Source organism: Acanthaster planci, linkage group LG02 (genome assembly GCF_054643075.1).
Source record: "Acanthaster planci isolate LZ-2023a linkage group LG02, COTS_SCS, whole genome shotgun sequence".
In the NCBI taxonomy this organism is placed as follows: domain Eukaryota; kingdom Metazoa; phylum Echinodermata; class Asteroidea; order Valvatida; family Acanthasteridae; genus Acanthaster; species Acanthaster planci.
The window spans coordinates 1468814-1490171 of NC_141778.1; the positions used below are offsets into that span (position 1 = coordinate 1468814).

At 40.7% G+C, this 21358-nt stretch overlaps 1 protein-coding gene across 11 annotated transcripts in view; it reads left to right on the forward strand.

Moving 5' to 3' along the window:
* LOC110985039 (extracellular sulfatase Sulf-2-like) overlaps window positions 1–21358 on the forward strand; it is a 63801-nt gene that overhangs the window by 3511 nt on the left and 38932 nt on the right. For 4 of the 11 annotated variants that reach the window (XR_015424206.1, XM_087132458.1, XM_087132460.1 and 1 more), the window contains exons 1-2: window positions 15468–15687; window positions 16873–16971. The exons of 1 other annotated variant lie outside the window; for it this stretch is intronic. The gene's annotated coding sequence lies outside the window, so the exon portion shown is untranslated. Of the gene's footprint in view, window positions 1–8361; window positions 8383–15466; window positions 15688–15739; window positions 15876–16872; window positions 16972–16998; window positions 17233–21358 lie in introns of those variants that run through there. 6 more of the 11 variants (XM_087132457.1, XM_087132459.1, XM_022245738.2 and 3 more) reach the window with 6 other exon arrangements.

Genomic DNA, 21358 nt, shown 5'->3' on the forward strand with positions numbered 1-21358 from the left:
AAAAGGACCAGATTTCATAGTGAGTATAAATTTCATGTGATGCCAGATAATGTTTAGAATCAGCCATCTGATGATCTGTCAACTGTTAAGATAGCCACTGTACTAAAATGCGGTCTTACTAATTACCATCAACACATCGTCAATACCTCTAAAAGGCGTGGTACAGTCCAAGTAAAAAATAAGAAGGCAAAATGGTGGTCAACGGTGACGCTAGTTAGAGATGAATTTTTTCGTGTGAAAATACTCTGTTTTCAAAATTGCAATGTAACTTCAAATCATTGAACATTCTCGTTTAACCTAAATATTACGGTTCTGTGTCTCTTTACCGGAATTACATGTACATGTATACTGCACTTTGGATGTGTTGACGGTGATTAGTAAGACCCTTACAATGCTATTTGCTCCAGACCTACGTGTATATGTAGTTTGTATGCAACCCCCAAAATGGGTAAATCTGAACCCTACCATGGTACATATTAAAGAAGGAATGAAAAGAATGTGTGTTGTTACAAACCTCAAAAGCTATTAAAGTTAATGTTACCACAAAGTTGATGAAATGAGGTCCAATCGACTGGTAGGCTTTGTTCCCCTATCCTTCCACCCCTATCTTGGTATTCCGTCTGACCACAGGAACTGAGCAGTCTGTGCAGTACCGTATTCATCAAGTCTCGCTGAGTGGGTGGAAATCTAAATGTGCATTCAAGAAGGCAGAAGCCATTTCTCCAGGAAGTCGCTAAGGGGGAAGAGGCAGGGGTGACAGAGGGGCTGGTCCCCTCGTTTGCCAGCAGTTGTCCCAACCCCCCTCCCAAAAAATGCAGCAAAAACAATCAGCATCAAAATTAAAAAGATTTGTGTTTTTTCCTTATGATGTACGAGTACTCCTTTAGCAGGAATGAACCCCCCCCACCCAAAGCTGGTGATAGGACTGCACTTTCCATACTTGGTTGGTGTCCCTGGCTAATTTTTCAGGACATAAAAGTCTCTGATGTAGAAACTTTGTTTCAATATACTGGTCTGTGTCCTGCTTCAAGAACACGAAATTCTTAACCTCAGCACAAAGTTTGAATTCATTCAATTTAAGTTTGATGATAAGCGCTTCCTCATTAATATTGAGCTGGCAGCAAAGTCAAAGTTGGAGGCAGACTTGGGGCGGGGAGGCAGGGAAAGGGTCCTCCTGCCGAGCACCTGGCTCCCCCTAAACCATAAGCTGTTCTTATGATGTACCTTCAGCAGGTACTGTGGCTGTCCCCTGCCTCTATGCCTGAAGCTGGGGATGAGGCCAGTTTAAGGTCAAGTTGAGGTTTTACAGTGGGCTTCAGCCTATAATTGCTTCCATCCACATAGTATGGTACCCATGCAACACTCTGACTGATGCCAGTAATTGCCCCTGCCGGGTACGTTAAAAAAAAGTCAAGAAATGATGGCAGCTACTATAACTGGAATTCTTTGAATGTTTCACCGTCTGTGTAAATGTAGAAGACATCGTACCCTAAAAATACAAGGTCTCCAGAAAAATGTCGGGGGAAAATTTATGTATTTAGGGTCAACACAATTCATCATATTTTTCAGTGTATCTAGGTTGTTGTAAACTCTGTAAAGGAAATTACCCAAAATATTCAATGAACTTTACAACTTGTACAATGTACATGTATGTACATACAGTGTCTACATGTGTTTATACTGGTACATGGTTTGCAGTATTGTTAATGTTTTGTACACGTACATGTATGGTACAGCACATGTACCGGTATATACACTGTACATGTATTGAGTAACTCTCCACCCTATTAACATAAAAGTTCTGCAGTCTTCACTTTTAGGACAAGATGTTAGGACATTGTTGTGAATCTTGGAAAATAAACAATCCATTTAGGATTGAAATCATGGTCTGTGCTGATGTAAAGAATTGACTTATAAATTCCGTCTGGAGCCAGTGTTGAACACATGCTAAACTATTGGTCTAAATCAACCTTTTGCCCCCCCAAATAGTTGTCTTAGGGCTCCTTTATAAACTCTGACACAATATCCCAAGCCACTGCATCATTGTCCAGTATATTCTGGGCCCAGCCAGCACAAGCACCTTTGCTGTACCCCTCAAGTCCTTGGGGTAATTGTTCAGAACCCCTATACAGTATCTCAGACAGTGTCCAGCCAAAAATGTATTGGACATTCCTGCGGGGGATCTCTTTAATCTTGGGCTTTGGGAAATTCTAGACTGGGGCAAAATTTGGAACACTTTGCCCCTTTTGTCCATACCTGGTAAACATTTTGAAAATCCTAATTCCCAATTTTACTTGGGAAAGAGTAGGGAGATAATGGTAAGAAATTGTGCAAAGGAGCTGAGAAAAAAGTAGGCCTACATGTGAATGAGTGTAAACAGTTTTGAATGTCATTTTTGTCTGGGTTACGTGTTATGAAGCTTGCATTTGACATTAAAAACATAACATTGTTGATGTTCACCTTAGTGTATTGTACAACCTTAGCCCCACAGGAATGGAAAATCAGATCACTGAATTTTTAGTCCACATTGAATGCAATCAGAGCTAACCAACCTTAGCTGAACTTTGTATTTTTTTCAGAGATTACTGACTGCACTCGTACGAAGCACCTACCAGACCCCGACTTACAGCCAAGTTCACTGTCCCCAACTTGTTTACGAGTGCAACATTCAACCAACCAACCAACCCCCCTCTGTCTCTTGTTCCTCTGCTTTTGTGATTTGCGAGGTGCAGTAATGTAAACCCCTACAGCCAAGTTTTCCTTGTCGGGTCTGTTGATGACCACGCTGAATACAGATAATTTGTAAGGTGAATATGAAAAAAAGTCTTGTGTCCCAGGCTGTTATCAAGTTTTTTTGTGTGTATGGCTTGCTGAAATGCTGCCATTGGAATTTGGAGAAAGAAAATGAAGGAGGCACTGAGTGGAAATAAAATGGTAAAGCCATGAACTTTCATCTGTCTGTCTGGGAATTAAAAAGCAGTTTGATGTGACAAAAGACGGCAGTGTTCGACTGTGTAACAAACACTGCTTTTGTGAATTTTGCATATCCGTCCCACGGTCTGCAATGGATTACCTGAAATGTTATTTGTTCAAAACAAACACACTCCAAGTTTGCGTAGGGCCTACTTAATACGTGTACCTGCACCACTAGCCCCAAAACCTTGAACTCAAGCACTGGCACAGGTATGTACTGATGTGTTCTTCAGGCCATGTTGCCCTCCTGAGAAGCAATTACTTTCCTGTGAGAGAGGTTGACCAGTCCAGTGCCACTGTACAGGAAGCATTTTGATTCCAAATGGGAGGGGAAAACAGGAAAAAGAAAGAGAAAAATTGGTGTTGAATTTGTCAATATTAAACCGATTGCTCCCCAGGGATGGAGGTTGAGGCATCTAAGAACATTCCAAAGTGTGGACCTTTGGCCACTGGTAGTCTCTTGACGCTCTACATGTCTTTCTCTCTCTCGCACCCCTCCCCCTTTGTAAATTGCTCCCGGTTTTTATATACACGTCTGACAGCAGTGGATCACCATAATGGATCTGAGTCATTTTACTTGGGGAGGATGGATCTGGAGGATTTCTGTAATTTTTGCTGTTTGGGGAATAGGCTTGCCAGTACGAGGTTGACTGAGTGACATGCTTTGTGGGCAAGACTGAATCTCACCAAATGAGGCTTAGCGTAAATACATCTGTTTTCACACATTTTCAATTGTCATACAAAATGCTGGGTACTAAATACCTGTACATGTACAAGCAACTCTGTTGACTTATGACTCATTGTTTTAGATCAGGCCACAAATTTTCAGTAGTACTTTGGGGGGGGGGTTAGTGGGTCAGATGGTTTGGTCTCCAGTTAAATCTGCTTTCCATCAGAATGCACTGAGTAGGTGTGAAAATTGTTACAGTCTTGCATCTGGGAATGGGGGGGAGGCTCAGTCCTCAGTGCACACCAACCCAGGGAGCAACCCAGTTTTCTCATCTCTTGGCTCTGCTCCATTAAGCTGGAATTCTTAGTCTCAGAAGTGTTGCATTCTTTATGTGATCGCCCTCATTTGTTTTGCTTTCCTCCCCAGAGTTTGCTCAGTGTGGACCTTTTGGGGCTTGTTGTCTCAGCCTTGTTATTTCAATCCAAAGGTTGGGCCTGACTCAAGCTCCCGACAGATTTGTGATATGGAGATCTGCCATTTACCTGTACGAACCTCTCATTTAAGTGGCTGGAGTTTTTCTGTCCGTAAGGTCCTAGGGAAAAGAAAAAAATTAGGGTTCACTTTGAGAAGTCCTTTGACTTTATAGCAACGGGCAGTGGCAATAGCAAACTAAATGTGACAAAAGACTGCTTTTTTTTCAGTGTTATTTTTTTGCTCTTGGTGGACGAGACTAGTAATAGCACCTTATTTGTTGGGATCAGGTATTCACACGGAACAAATGCTAGGGGACCTTGGTGTTTATTCAGGAGGAAAAATACTCGTCAAAAGCAGCTTTTGTCTGCCTAAGTACACATTTATACTCCAATTTGAACTGTGCACAGAGTAAACCAGTGAATTCTGTTCAATTGTGAGAAAGATAGCAATAGCAGGTTATCATGGTCCGTTATATTGACCACAGAACCTGTGGATATACCTACATGCTCAATATAGGTACCTACCAGTATAATATTGACCACAGAACCTGTGGATATACCCTACATGCTCAATATAGGTACATGTACCTACCAGAATACCGGCATGATGTACATGTACGAATGTAGATGTACCTGTGTCTTGTCAACAGTACTGCAGTCTGAATGACATGGATTTATACGGTTTATTAGCCAGTTTCAGTAATGTTTCATTTGCAACTACTTTGTATTACACACACACATGTACATTACATGTGCCACATATTAGCTGCATTTTATTATATTCACAGGATTTATAAATATGTTTTTTCGTAAATTCTTTTCTGTGTGGATTCATTTATAAAACTGACTTGTACTGCATTTGTGTTCAGTGTTCGGGTTCATCAACAGTTTAAGAATAAAACATTCCCCGTTTGTTTAAAGTCTTGGTTTGCAGAAAAGGAGCTGATAAGAAGTAGGATCTGTGTAAATATAATTTGACATTTGTACAGTCATTACATGAGATAATTTGACAAAGATTACAAACCAGCCCCGCCTAATCACACCACAGTATATCTGTGATGTTTAGTGACAGTTGATATCGTGATTTGCTCTCACTGAGAAGGTAAACAGTCATTATCATTGGTGTATGTGTGATCACCACCAAAGTTGGAGATAAAATGTGAACAGAGTTCCGTTAAATGAATGAGTTTTGTGGCAATAAATCTGACAATGGGTATGTTTTATTGCTGATTTGTTCTCATGCCTGTGAAGCTAAGAATACGTAGATTACTTTTCCCTTTGCTGTTTTTTTTTTCGATTTTGCTGATGTTGGTGGTTGGTCCTGCAGTCAAACTCTGTGAAGCTCACTGTACATGAACTTGCACTTTGCGATAACTGTTCCCTTTTCATAAGATGTACTAGTACAGAAATCACCCAAAAGAGTTAAGGCACTTAATGCATGATGTGAAAGGACACCCCTGGTCCCCATACCTGCACCCCTCCAACACCCCATCCAGTCTGCTGTTGTGTTCATGTGATGTACAGTAATATGTACATGTACATTCCTCAAAAACCTTCTTCCACTTCAATTGTAGTTTCAGGTTCAGTGGCTAAATCTTCCTGGTCAGGAATACTGACAATCAAATTCCTAAGTCCTGTAGTTATCATTCTACCCGATAGATAACACTGGCCCAACCTGCATTCTTTTCACATTATTGCCCTGTTGAAGTTGCCTGCGTAGGCACGTCCCCCCCCCCCAAAAAAAAGACAAACAACAGGTGTGCTTTACTGCCTTTGTGGGACTGAAGTGCACCCTCTTCAACTCCAAAATTCAGGCTGGCCCCAGCAACAGTTATCATTGGCTGGATTACGCAGAAAACAAAGAGGGACAAAGAGGGTTGAACTTCACAAGAAAAGGGGAGTTAAGACTGGAATTTGTTTTCGGTTGATAAGCATGGTGAAATATTTATGCAATGTTATGCGATGCCATGGAGATAACAATTTTGACTGACATTCACCCCTGTGTTTGGGGACAGGGTTACCAATGAATTGCCCTACAAAAAACAGAACTCTTTGTCTTTTTGGAGCCAGTTTATCCTAAGGCTGTTGAAAATCTTTCAACTGCCCATTTTTCCCCGTCTTGAAAATTGCGAAGGCTATGGAAACATTTTACGATCAACAAATATTTAAAAATCAGGTTTGCAACACAAGTGTATTAAAAAAAAAATCCATTGCTGCCTCTTTACTAGGTTCAGCTGGTGTACCGCAATCCATTGCTGCCTCTTTACTAGGTTCAGCTGGTGTACCGCAATCCATTGCTGCCTCTTTACCAGTTTCGGCTGGTGTACCGCAATCCATTGCTGCTCTTTACTTGGTTCAGCTGGTGTACCACAACAGAGAAATGTTTTTGTACAGTGAACATTTATAAGGAACAACAACTTATTTTACTCCACATTAAAAATGTTGAAATCTAGGTTGCCCTTAAGTTAAGCTAAGATTGTCCATATCACAGACAGGTCTATTACTCTGGGTTGTCAGAAATCAGTCATTTTTCAGTTTTACAAGGTACAGAATAGTCCCTTGCCAATAAAACTGAGACACGTGTACTTATAACTCAGGTGGAAACATTTGTGACAGAAGTTTACTTTTTTTTTCAATTGTCCCTGTCATTCTGTGATCTCCCTTTTGTCCAGGGAACTGTCCATCATCCTCAAGTACTCATGTACAGGTACTTTGATAGTTGAGCCCTTGAAAGATGTGTACAGTGGCACATGAATAATTAAACAAGGAAGGTAAACATAAGGGATTGGATTGGCCCCCAGACAGGACAGATTTCATTGGCATCAGCTTGTCAATCATGCAGAGAATTTGGACAAGTTGCTGATATGAACATACGGATACATGTAGGGGGACCAGTGAAATAAAGTTGGTTTTGTTTCCAATTTTCACGTTTGTTATCTGATTTATCGTGCAGTGATCATAGGGAATAATTTTTGTCTGGTACAATTCTTGAACACCATTTTCTTGCAGATTTTTTCCCCTGAAAATTCAAGACCTGTAGAAGGGCATGCTCAAGTGAATTCCATGTTGTCAGCACTGTATGTATGTACTTGGCAGAAATAACTACCGTACAATGTACATGTATAAAAAGGGATCGTATTTCACCAGTATTCAGTTTTTTGTTTGCATAAACGAGTGACACTTACATGACTGGAAGTTGTCATTAGCCATACAATCAGAGTTCTGGTTTTTCTCTATTGATTGCATGCTCCATTTCACGGCTCTCAGCCAAGAAGAGATGAAGCCTTGTTTCTTGGCAGGAGGTCTACCAGTCCCAAATCAATAGAATCGGTTAACCGACAAGTGGATTGATTGATCTGTCAAGATGATTCCTTTGGATGACTACAAGTGTGTTCTGTGTGTTGGTCTGAAAGCGAAATCTAGGTTTCTTTTTTTACCCTGATGAGTTTAAGACTGCCTTCAGATAAGATGGAAATGTCAAATTAACTTGAGTGGCACATTTCGAAGTGTGTAGAAACAGACTGGGTTATGAATACATATAGTCCTGATTTATGTCTTTACAGATGAGTCATGCAAAAATTTTGCGAGTACCGGTAGATCTTTCTTAATATTTTAAGAAACATCTCTGACTGTCGCCGATAGCCACAGGGCTCTCACTTGTGACTGTTCAATGTACCTCAGTCATATTTGGCTCAACGATGATTAAATAGTGTCGCTGTGAAATTAGCCCGAGATCTTGAACTTGGATCTCCATAATGCCAAATTAACAACCTCCACGGGAGTTATCCCTCAAGTCCCCAGCATGCACTTTCCTCCCTTGTTGCTTCACCTTTTCTCTCCTGGATTCACAGTACCCCTGCTCTTGCCCCAAGCTTCTGAGCAATCAGTGAAGGGCTTAGGGCCCATGTTTTGCAGTCTGCAACCTCCCCCCCCCTTGCTGTTTTGTGTCTGCTGATTTTTCTCTCCATTGCTGGAGGGATGTTTGACACCTTGGAATCCCCGGTTACCGTGGCCCTTTGTGTCTGGCTACCTCTGTGCCCTATTGCCCGCTTGTCAATAATTTTGGGAGACTTGTGCCGAACTGTGGGCTGTATGGGTCGAGTGCAGCAGTTTACTGGTAGAGGATGGGCTGAAAGTGGTTTTGAGCTTGATGTGGCTGGTTGTAGACCAGCATCAGTCCTTGCACGGTCTCTGCACTGTTTACACAACTGACCAGGAATTGGATGCAATGAGTCTGAGACTGGGTTCCAATTTCAAAGAGAGATTGTAAGCTAAGTTACATGTAATTATGAAAGAGGAAAACAATATCGTCTTTCTGATCATTGTGATAGGAAAAGTCAGAATACAAATGTGCCTGATTGTCAGCTCCATTTTGATTTGAAATTGGAAATATATCTTCTTTTCCATGATTTGTTTTTATACATGAACTTGTACATGTATATGTAAGTATTCAAATGCAAGTTTCCAGCAAGGGATTAAGCACATATGGTATACAAAAAGTAACTCATGCATCAGACAAGCTGAGTAAACAGGCAACGCACTGGGACTGTCCATTACTTCTGAAGCTTTTTCTGGAAAATCTCATTCCTTGGATCTTTTGTTGTATTATCAAAACATAGTTTTATGGCAGATTTTGAAGCCAAACTTATCTACAATGATTTGGCCGTATTGCTGAGTGACACATCTGTTCCAGTTTCTGGGTATAACAGTGACGCTGTTGCATGATATTTCCTTTTGGTTGAAAACCTTGCCTCATAGGAGAGCCTTCTCATGGTTCACTCTTTCTCTGTGGAGATGTCAACAGTTGTGATTGGCCTACTAACTAGGATGATGATTCCATTAGCATGTAGCCGAATCTGTCTCAAGTCCCTACAACAAGTCCATCACTTGTCATCCAGTTTGAAGCCAAGTCATACATACATGTACAAATGAACAGGTGACTGTCAGTGGTCATCCTGCCACTTGTGACTGGACTTGTGAAAGTCTTTGTGTTGGACTCGATCACAACCCCTTATTCCATACATGTTTGGAACCCTAATTTAAGCAGTAGTCACCGGCTTGCAATACATACCCCAACAACCCAGCACAGGACCACATATACAAGTACAGTACAACAGACATCAATGCATTCAAAAAGTGTGTTGAAACTAGCACAATAAACAAGCAGTAACCAACTCAACTTGTGTCTAGACAAACACACGTGGACATGGACATGTACATGGACGTGTAGTTAAGCTGGAAAATTAAACCCCTGTTGCCTTTTGCACAGGTTCTGGTACTTTACTGGTACATGTGCCTTTGATAACCGTTTTGTAAAAGAAGGTGAGAAGGAAATATCCATGCCGTGGGGCTCTTTGTCAACAAACTCATACCTTGCCAAATAAATAAAGTACAGGTACTTAATAGTCTGTGCACTTACACAGATCTAGGTTTTATTTTCAGCAGGTTGGTTCAACCCCCTTGCAACAGCAAAGTGCAGCCAACCGACTCTGAACTTAATGAAGCGTATCATTGCCTACTTGAGAAGAAATATCAATCATGGGGAATATGTTTTTTTTTCTTGCTGGGGGTTTCTGGTGCGAGTTTGCAGCCAAACAACCAGAAGAATGTGTGTTTACCCTGGACCTCGTCTGTAACACCTTCCTGCCCTTTCTGGCTGGGGAGAAATCCAAAAAAAAAAGTCGGGAAATGTTTTGTGGAGGATTTTGGCGACTGTATCATGCCAAGCCTGGGCTGTGTAAACAGTGGACTTGCTGAGAGAAGAGACTCACACACATGGGGACTATTTTCTTGTCAACCAGTTCCAGTTTCTTACTCAGTGTTTTCATTCTCAGGTTTAGTCAAAGTCCTTTTCCTAATCTCTCAGTTTTAGGCCTGTTATTTTTTAGTCTTTTGGTGCTGAAACTAGTCCAGGAAATTTCCAGTGTAATGAAATCAAACCCATTAGTACATGTAGATTTGGAGCCTAGGGCTGCATCCGAATCTGTTGTCGAGGGCTTCGTCTAGGTCTTCGCTCCATTGGAAATGTATGGAAATGCGTAAACAATAGACCTAGCTGTAGCCCTGGAAGCCTGTTTCGGACACGGCCTAAGTTGTGAAGGAGCCAGATCAGTGCATGTATTCCAACAGAGCATGCCCAAACTGAAGCGTGTCCGAGGTCGTTCAGGAACAGCAGCATGGGCATGCGATTTTCTGGGATATCAGTGCAGCCATACGCCTACTCACGCGTGTGCTTTGTTCCCGAAAGACCTTGCTTTTTGAAATACCGCATTGACTCATTGTCAAAAATTGAACACTTCCAAATGTACATTTACTTGGGGGCCACATCAGTTAATTTTGGATATTAGGGTTATTTTGGATGTTCTTTGCAACATTTCTGAAAACATTCAAGTTTTTGGCATTAATTTGGAAAAAGCTGATACATGTACATGTTTGTACATGTATCGACACATGAGACAAACTTGCAGAATATTTCAGTAAATATGGTGTACATGTATACTGCAAGCTCTTTCCTCGTCTAGAAAAGGCAGAGGGGTAAGGTTAACTCTATGGTACATGTACTTTGCTTAAAGGATGAGGGATGGTTTATTTGCATCTAAACAATGAGACATTGACAGAGAGACACCAGGAGTGATGTGATAATCCTGGAAATCTGCCTCCCTATTGTCGGGCGGAGTGAGTCACGACCGGCACAGCTTGCCAACAGGCCCACTTGCAGTTTCCTCCCGTTTGTTTGAGTGGGAAGGATTGCAGATGATAATCAACATGGCAAAATTTCCTCTAAGGGAAGGAGAACAGAGCTGTCACCACTCAGCTCTTAAGTGATAGGAAGCATTACTTCCCCAAGATAGCCTTGGAGGCAGACAAGAAACATCCCAAATCTCTCAACATTTTCAGGATCAAGGCTGGACCTCTAGGCTACAATATCCTCCTTGTTTACTCCCAGTCAGAAATTCTCGTATGATTTTTTTCTTTTACACCACCATTCAGACTCCTGGGTGGAGGGAGCCAAACCATACCCACTGTGCTGGTAAAGTGGCTTGCCTGAGGACACATCAGTGTAGGTCGGGCAGCTGGATTTGAATCCTTGCCCCCCCCCGTCACAACATGTTTTGTTAGTCCAATCTTCCAATTATCACTTGCAAAAAATCATTGGGTATTGCTGCTGAGCTTCAAAGTTGCATCCAGTAAATACATTTTAGGACCCTGACATAGATGGTCTTTTGATCAAGTCATGCTTTGCAGGCTTTAGTCAGTGGAAATCTGATCTGTCAGTGACAGGGGCTTTAGTGTAGTGGAAGTTTACAGGTGGTTGGTGGTCTGAAGTTTTGGGGAAACAACCCCTCCTTCCCCCTTGGCCTGCTTCCTGGCACAGGTGACAGGCTTTAATATAAAAGTAGAGGGATTTCAGGTTGTCATGGAGCTCATGCCTCGCTTCCACAGACAAAATCAAATGAGAACTCTAGAACACTAACTTGACATGGACTAATTTTGGTTTGTTTGCACAAACATGCAAGTTTGCTCGGCAGTATCGTAGTATTGGTACAATACGTAACATACCGTAGTCTGAGTACTCCGCTGAGTGCTCTTCACATCTGAAACACTCGCGCATGCGGAAAATTTATGCATTGTATTGGCTAATCAGATTAGTGCTTAGTACATTTACATGGGTGATTCTATAAATTAGAGGTCCAACTTGGGGACATTTTGATGTTCTGTTATGGGTGAAACCATTCAGCTTTTCTGGATGGAACTAATATTAGTACTGTTCACACTCTGTAGATCAAACAGGATTACATTGTTTATGACCTGTACAATATACAGTTCAATCTGCACAATGTTTGATAATGTGGTTACAATTTTTCATGAAGAAAAGTTGACTGGCTTCACGTGTAACAGGACACCAAAATGTCCCCAAGTTGGACCCCTAATTTATAGAATCACCCATATGCGTATACATACATGTACATGTATGATGCTGTAGTGCCGGTTCTGACAAACAAGCACATATTAATAGTTGTAAGGTACATGTACTTTGTGGGCAAATGACTTGGTACATATTGTGAATTTCATTCATGTGCTATATTTTTGCTTTGAGTAAAAAAAACCTGTATGCACAATAATGCACTTGTATATACATGTACACGTATGTACGGTGTACCTACATATGGGACATACATGTACATGTACATTGTACGGTTACCGTCAGAAGTCATATTTGGTTAACACAGTAATTATAATTCCAATGAAGTTCTTGGTGTGCATATGAGCATTTTGGTTTGATTTAATGAAACACAGCTCGGTGTGAGTTCACTGAAGGTGTGAAGTATCGTGATCTTATTGTTGCCTGGTTCCTTCTTGGAGACAGTCTCTCTGTGTTCTCCATAGAAGCCTGTGGATTCGAAGAAGGGTGGATTCGAAGTGGCAAAATATTGGCTGAATTAGAATTGCGCCTGCCTCTACCCGTTGTTGGGAGGGGGGTCTTAGGCTGACTGACTCGAGCCGGGCAATCTCGCCGCCCATGCTGGGATTGCCAAACAAAGCTGGGTCGTCCACTGATTGCATCTTCCTCTAGGGATCTTTTTTTTCCTCCCCCTAGTCTGAATCCGTTAATCTTCAGTGCCTTGTTCTCACTTTCCTGTGGCAATTCATTTTCTTTTCCAGTTGGGAAATTTATTTTGATCTTGGGAGAGCTTTCAACATCTGTAGCGCTTGGGATGTATTAAATTAGCACAACAATGACATGGCTGTCTTCGATTGCTTTGCGGGTTTTTTTTTGAGTGAGTGAGATTATGAAGTGTTAAAGCGATACAAATCTGTCGTGATTTGTTACAGGAAGTTTGGCTGTATAAGGATTCAGATACTGGACAATGCCTCAGCAATGGCTCGGCAAATTTTGATCTTAATTGTAGAAGACTGAGCATGCCAAGGTTGCCGTTTGTTTGGAGAGGAAAAAGAGGGTTATAAGACTGTGATGTGCATGTAAAACATGAACATGTATACAGACAGCTGTCTATTGGATTATCCAATACCCCTTTTTTCCCTGTCCAAATTCCATAATTCCTGAAGAGAAATAAAGGATGGCTGCCCTGCTCCAATTGTTGTCGTCCTGGTTGTAATTTCTGGCAAGCTTGTCTGTCCTGGAATTTTTGGCCTGTTTTATTTTTGCATCACCTTCTTTAAAGCACTGCTATACTGATGGCATCCTGATTCAGACGATTGTCTCTTATACTCAATTGCAAGAAGTCTCTGTTGCTCAGTATAGAGAACTAAAGATACCACTGTGAAATTGCATACATGTACATTGTACATTTACAACACAAAGAAGTTCTTAAAGAGTGGTGTCTCATTTCTCAAAATAACCACAAGCCTGATTCGTTGGTTCTCAAAATAAGTCCTCCAAGAAGTAGCATCTATGAAGCTTGTGTCATTTTACTTACTTAGTATTTTGCTACAAGTATTTGGTGGAGGAAACTCCTTGTGCATTGGGTATGGATTTCCTCCATTTTATTCCTTGACAAATCAATAGAAGGCAGGAGATTCAGCAGCTCTGAGTCGGAGGTTGCTGGTTCCCTCTGTCGGCAGATCAATGCTACTCATCGTGCTCTTTCATTAGACATGTACATTGTGCATCTAAATGTCGCAAAATCAAAGAAATCCATCTCTTCTGAAATACACTCAGATTAGTTTGAATTGGAAAATCATTGGTCTCAGCAAGACAATATGATAGTAATTTAGACTGCCCCGAGAAACGAAATGTTGCCAAGGGACTTCCAGAAGTCTTTTTCCAACTTGATTGAGCTCTGTCTCCCGTTTGGCTACTTAGAGAGGAATTGCCTCGGGAGAAGGGCCAAGGGAGAGGGTGGGGCTAACCCAAAGCACCTGGAACGCTCTCCTGACAAGACAAGGATAGAGTATACACCTGTAGGGTGAGCCTAGGTGTGGTTACGATATTTTGCCAGAAACACGTCTGGCAACCTTTTGAAAAGGCTGTTGTGAATTTGGATGCTGATTCCAATCAAGAATGGAAGTAAATGTGGACAAGTGAGAAGTTCAGACATTTGGGGATCCGTTTTCAACAAATTTAGACTCTCTCAGTCTTGTGATGTTTTGGATTCCTAGTTCCTGACATTTCTGTCTTATTTAATGTCCTTCCCCATTTCTAATTTTGGAAGTGTCAAGGGCAGAAAAGTGTATAACCTCAACATGTATACTGTAATTACAAGTCACTAATATTTCTGCTAAGTTTGCTATTATTCTTGCAGACGGTACCCGGAGGTGTGAAATTTTTCAAAATCAAATAACCTACATGTATACTATGCTACTGGTACCGGTGCATGTATGAATGCAGTAAAACCCATCAAATTTCTCCTGGTTACTCTGTCCCAAGATCACTTTGGGTAATCAGGGTCCAGACTCCGGTCAAAAGTTGCCTGACCACATCTTCCCTAACCGTCACACCTTCATGTAGGGTGTGACTGCACCACTTTAAAAGTGAAACTTAACCACTGAGCAGGAACTTTTTAGTCGAGTGTTTAAAAAGAGCCCCTGGATCTAAAGATACAGCCATAACAAGACAATGTAGGTTGATTGATGCCAGCTCGTGAAGTAGTGCATTACGTGACTTGACGTTTGGTTCATGACTGGCGTGATTCACACTATGCTTGAGGTTAATACGTGTGGATGCATTGATCATGCCATTGTGTGGTTACAACCCTCCAAGCCACCGTGTCCCCCTCTGCTGAAATTATCTCAGTCCCTTAGAAATGTATAATGATGTTATCTATGAAACCTTCTGCACGTATGGTACATGATGGAATTTGTTCAAAAATCTACCATCAATCTTTAACACAGTGTGTTAAAATCCAATTGTAGTGCAATCTTTGTTTGACAATAATGTAGAAAATTAACTACATGTACATGTATATGTATGCGGTACCTCATTTGAAAAGAGACATGCTCTTATTTCTAATTAAAATGACGAAATGGTAATTATAAAATGTATGGTATCTGGAAAAGATCAAGTTGTTTCTTTTCTTTCAAATTTAAATTAGCCTACGTACATGTGCATCTACTCATAGTTCTTTCCATGATAAATTCAAGCATGGTGTGTCTGTTTTTGAAATTCCTTTGCCAAATTTGAAATTACTCATAAGGGTCTGGAACTCCAAAAAGGCGTGCCATTGCCAACTATTCCAAAATATCATGGATCACATGGCTGCCGCTACTGTACTTGGCCTACCCAATCAGGAACAGCCCTGTTCGTGATGTCTTAATTCCTGACCAGTCAGAAGCCAGTGGTGTCACTGATCACTGCACCAGGGTGGCACTTGAAGAACCGTCCCACTATGACAACATGGTGAATGTTGCAGGAGACTCAGACCACACAGACCATTTATTGCCTCTCTCAGACATTTGGCCAAATGCACAGTCATTTGCAGCGAGCTTCTTTGATACATTAGAAAAGTACAGCGTACATTGTACATTGTAGTCCTCCAGTGCCTGCCAAGTGGAATCCAACCCAGTCACGCACTGGGTGAGGTACTGAGTGAAGTGCTTGCCCTAACCCAGGTTAGTGGAATTAAAAGGTTCAAGTTATCTTTCAGATGTCTCCTTGATGTGTTCACAAGTGGGAAATGAGAGAGCCACTGTGTTGATACTGGATAAGCTTTGTGCTTCAGATCTGAACACATTCTCCACTGTCTGATTTTCATGGGACTGTTTTCTTACCAGGAGGACTTGTTTCACTGAGGCACTAAGTATATATGAATTTCTTTAGTTCTTGCAGGTTACCAGTGGAAATGTCTTGCTTTGTGTGCTGCTTACAGCTGGCTCCCAGCTGATTCATGCTAAGCACAATTAGAACGTTCTTTGGGCAAAGACTTCTGTTTATGAGATTTCCAGATGGTCGCGTCTTGAATAGCTTGCTTGTTTCTTCATCTTGTTAATTGGATTGCATCAGTCTTCTACTGCAGTACATTATATCGGTAGCATTCTGTCACCTACTAGGGCCTATTCTGTGCTCAGTGGCCACTCTTGCATACTGCCCATATAATGTCTGCAACTAAAGTAACGGTATCCGTTGAGCATGTGTTTTTATTTCTCCTCTAGCCTCTTTTCTATTACTAATGAGTCTGTTTAGGGAGGATAATTGTATGTTTTCCTGTGTTTGGTCATTTTTTAAAATCATAATTGAGCAGTTTTGTATTTTTTTAAAGATTACCCCATAATGTTGAAGTGCATGCATGTATCAGTCTTTACATTTGTGAAACTAGTGAGCAAGATACAGGAATAAAGGAAAAGGATAAAGTTCATGTACAGATAATATACCGATACACGTAGGCCCACAGTTAATGTAAATACTTGTTAATGTACATGTACAGTTAATATACCGATACACGTAGGCTCACAGTTAATGTAAATACTTGTTAATGTACATGTACAGTATGTTTCTGGTCTTTGTTTCAATGGGCACAAGCTCCATTTAAACTAATAGTGTTCATGTTCAACCGTCCTCAATCCTGCAAAATCCTTCTAAACTTCCCGCTGAAGAATGACACAATCTGGTGGATTTGGGTTACTCATGTACGGGTACTGGTATTAATCAGTTTTTTGGCCGTTGTGCATTTTTTTTCCTCAAGGTAGTGTGAGATTTTCCAGCAGCTGATACAAGGAACTTCATGTACAAACCAATCAGGAATTTCTTTGACTAATGTAGAGTTCTCAATCCTGGACTGATTTTGTTCTTCTCTCCAGAGGAGACGGACACTAGACATCACCTTGAACCAAGGAGCCAAACAACAAATCTCATAGGTGGAATTGAGAATCTGAGATACTGGCATCGATTATCTTACAGTAAGTAAACCTGAGTGACTGTGTAGCATCTTCTAAGGAGGAAAGAAAATCAATTATGGAAATGAGAAGTGACTAGACAGGGACACTGTCAATCACCCCCATGCATTAATTGGGTCCAGTTTGCCGGTTCATTGACACCTAGCCAGGCGAGAGGGGAGCTGAGCATGCTTCTTCATTAATGTTCTTACTGTCACATTGGTTGTCTCCAGCTGCTGGTTTTCCAGTAGGTCTTGTTTGGAAGGGATACGCGCTTTCAGGGAGGTGAGGTTTTACCTTTTGTTTCTTGCTTCAGGGGCGAGTGGAAACACTCGCCTAAAACTGCTCTCATATTCACTGATACCCGTCTCTACTGAACATGTACTTTAAAATTGACATGTACATGTACCGGTATATGTAGTTCTAATGTCAAGCTTTGATTATTTCCTGAAAATGTGTTCAAAATTTCTTTAGGAATCCTGGAAATAAAAAAAAGTTACTGGATTTAATTTTTCAAACTCAGTTGCTGAAGAATTGTGTAATACCAAATAATTTATATAAGCCTAGTCTAAAATTTTGAATCTGGAACTGAGTTTGTTGCTTGTGTCTTGAGTTTCAAATTATATCTGAAATTTGTCCCAGAATTAGTTACTTAATTGAAATTAACATGTATTCTTGCTTTTTGCTGAATTACCAACTACTTGCATAAAAGCTTGCCCATTACATTCTCCAAAAAAGGACAGCACACATTATCCATTCATGTGGGGTTGCTGCTGACATCAGTGACATTACAATTCCTTAAAATATTCAGTGGAACATTGCACACAGTAAACTGCTTTTGCCCTCCAACATATACCGGTACATGTATGCTCAAGCAGCACTGATCGATTCACAACCAAGTATTTGTAATACACTTTAAAAGTGCTTGTGGACCTTTTTTTTTTCCAACAAGAAACGAGACCAGACAGGGATGCCAAATGCTACGAGTACGACCTTGACAGCATAATCTGTTTCATTTGGGCAAAATGTGAAGGGTATTTTTAGGGTCAAGAATGTGGCACACAGTGCTTGGCAGGGTGCTGAAGGGGAGCATGTTATGTCGAATTGGCTAAAAATCAGTTGGGAGAGTTTGAGCCAACATTGTGATGACAGTAATTAATTCTGACAACTTGCATTTCTGTTGGCTGATTGTAAGTCTGTGTCCTTTGGGGGTGGAGGTTATGGGTGTATTAAGAGGTCTTTAAAGAATTTGTGTGCTGCCGAGTTCTCAGTTGTGGAGACCCAGTGCTGCTCTAAGGTAAAAGCAAATTATTTTCCAAATGAGAAAAAAGAGGAGAGGATGTTCAGATTCATATGATTTCATACCTGCCAAGTCTCACACATTAGGCGTGTGACACATGCATTTTGACGAAATCTCACCCTCACACACATCAAGCTCAAAATCTCACGCATTCTGCAAATGATGATAATTCACCAAAATCACACATTGGACAACAAGGTCGGTCACATGCATCAATTTGCTTTCTATATAATGCACTGCACACACGCACTGCTCTGTATTACAGTATTAGCCTTCAGTCAAGGCTCATCTGGACACATGGCGCACATGGCAAAGCTCGTGAATTGTGTGTGTCCTGAGTACACGTGTGGAGCTAGTCACCATGCGCCTTGACTAACGACTATACACTACTGATGACTTACGCCACGTATAAGCCGTCTCCGAAACCGGCTTCTAGAGCTTCGGCTAGGTCTATTTTCTCAGCATCTCCACGTAGATCGAAGACTTAGACCTAGGGCTAAACAACAGATCCGGATGCAGCATAAATAGATAGGCAACGCATGCTGTACTGCCGCGCTTTAAATTTTCCGTTCTGTCGTGGACGGGCGGTGTAGAATGTAGTACATGGGCCATGCACTCAAAACTTTTTCCAAATGTTTCCATTGATATTTTGTATAAATGTTAACTTGAAAAACATCATTTTCACGACACAGTTGAAAACATATCGATGTGATTTAGTTTTGCGATTTTTAAAAAGAATTGTAACGAGCCCCGAAGAGGCCCCAAGCATTTCATGCATTAACTTTCATTTGGTTTTGATGACGTCACCATGAATATTTTATTCAAATTGCATGTATGATGTTATGATATTATTATGCATTATAATAGACGTGGGTTTCAATCGGACAAACAATCTCTGATTTCTCTCAAATTTCAGGAATTTCTGAAACTTGGTACATGTAGGTCTGTGATTTTGTTTCGGTGTGATTATTTTGATCTTAATATTAGGTTATAAATGTACATATTAGAACTGAGAATGGAGAATGTGAGTGTATCATCAACAAATTATTTGGTGCCAATTCCTTCCCCTAATATTCTAGATTCCTGTCATATTTTCAATAGATTTAGAACATGAAAGCTGCCAGACATCAGCTTTGGAATACACAAACAAACTGTGATCCTTTGCTCTTTTCTGCCGCTGAAAATACTCAAGCATCAACACATTTGTTGGTATCTGGGCTAAGAAAACACACTGAAATGTCAATCTAAAAAAATCGGTTGGATGAAAAAAAAAAACCCACCTATGAGTAGTGTTGACTTTGTTGGTTACCCAAAGATAGAGTTACACTTGCGGTAGAAAAACAGGCTCTTTCTTCCGTCGTTCCGTGGATCAACCTTCCATTCAGATGAAAGTAAATACGAAGTGGGAAAAAAGTGGGTATTTTTGTTCCTTTGAAAACCACAAGAATAAAAAAAATGATGTTGTTGGGAACTTAAGGTTCAAAATTGGCACACAATGTACCGCTGCTGGTATTGTACATGTTTACTATACACGCGTACATGTACATGGTTACACGTGTACATGTACATGGTTACACGTGTACATGTACATGGTTACACGTGTACATGTACATGGTTACACGTGTATATGTGCATGGTTACTGTATACATGTGTATACCATACATGTGAGTTGTCCAATTGTCTGCAGGTTTTTTATTTTTCATAGAAAAGACAGTGACAAACTATGCACCTCACATGTGTTGCTGATTAACTAGTCTCACATGTACATGTACTTCAACAAGACATTGCACCATTCCCGGTACCCCGTATTTTGCTCTAGATAGCAGAAACTAGTCCCTTGTCATTTTTCCAACATTTCCTGCCTGAGTGTGTAGCAGAGTTCTCTCTTCACTCTGCCTGACTGCATCATTCATCATACGGCAAGGTCATTACATGTACCTTAAAATTAAACCACAGTGAAGCAGTCTTGCCCAGATTAAACACCCAGGCTGACAACATTTACATATAATACCCCAAGAGCTTGGCAGAAATCCTCTGGAGGAATTTCCTGGAAAGATCTTGAAGTAGTTGTTGCTGAAATGTGACCAAGGGGAGTCACCAGAAATCCTGCAAGGACAATTGTCTATCAATAGTCTACACAGTGTGTGATATTGATAGCCCTGTGTCTGGCACAGTAGTAGTTTGGTTTTTTACCATCAATTTTCCATGGTTGTAAACCTACGATTTTTGGAGACCTGGCTGTGCATTTATGATTGATGGAATGAGTCTAGATTTTGTGTCATAAATTCAGGAAGTTGAACCTTTGGGTTCTATTGAGTTGTAAAACGTCTTTCCAGCATTGTTCAAATTGTTCAAATTAAGGCGGGAGGGGATGGTTGATGTGAGGTTGGATTAATAAGAGGTCATAAAGGGTACCATTATGTACATGTATTCTACAATACACATGTGTACATGTACCTCTATGCTCTATGTCACCTGTTGTGTAGCATGAACGGTCTGTTGCCTGTAAGCATACTTATTTTTTGTGGCTGTGCTCGTACGTACACGGCATATTTGTGGCTACATTCTTCATGTGCACATACTTTTCCTAAAATAAAGCTCAGTACACAAATGGATTATGGAGTGCACTGTCAAGAATATAGGAACAAGAAGTGCTTCAATGCTTGTCTCAAAACCAAAGAAATCTGAAGATATTTATCTGTTTTCATATTTTTTACATGTATAACAAAAAAGCATGCACTTGTGACTGGTTGTGACTGCATCAACACCAGTACATATACATGTCATTCCCCCTAAGGCTTCAGTTCCCTTGTATTAGTTTTATCAAACTGTTTTCAAATTAATCAATAGGAACAAACAACTTTTTGGCACATGTACACGTACAGTTGTCTGTTCCTTGCTCTGAACTTACAGTAGCAATCTCAAAGTTTGCAAAATATGTTCAGTTGAAGAATGCCGTGTTTTAAATTCACGGCATATTTGCTTGTCAGTGATTTGCTACATGTACAATGTAGGTTGGTGTTGGAAGGTACATGTACATGCATTCCCACGGTTTGAGCTTCTGTAAAAATATCCTGTATCAAATATCACAAAATCCCCTTCCCATGTTC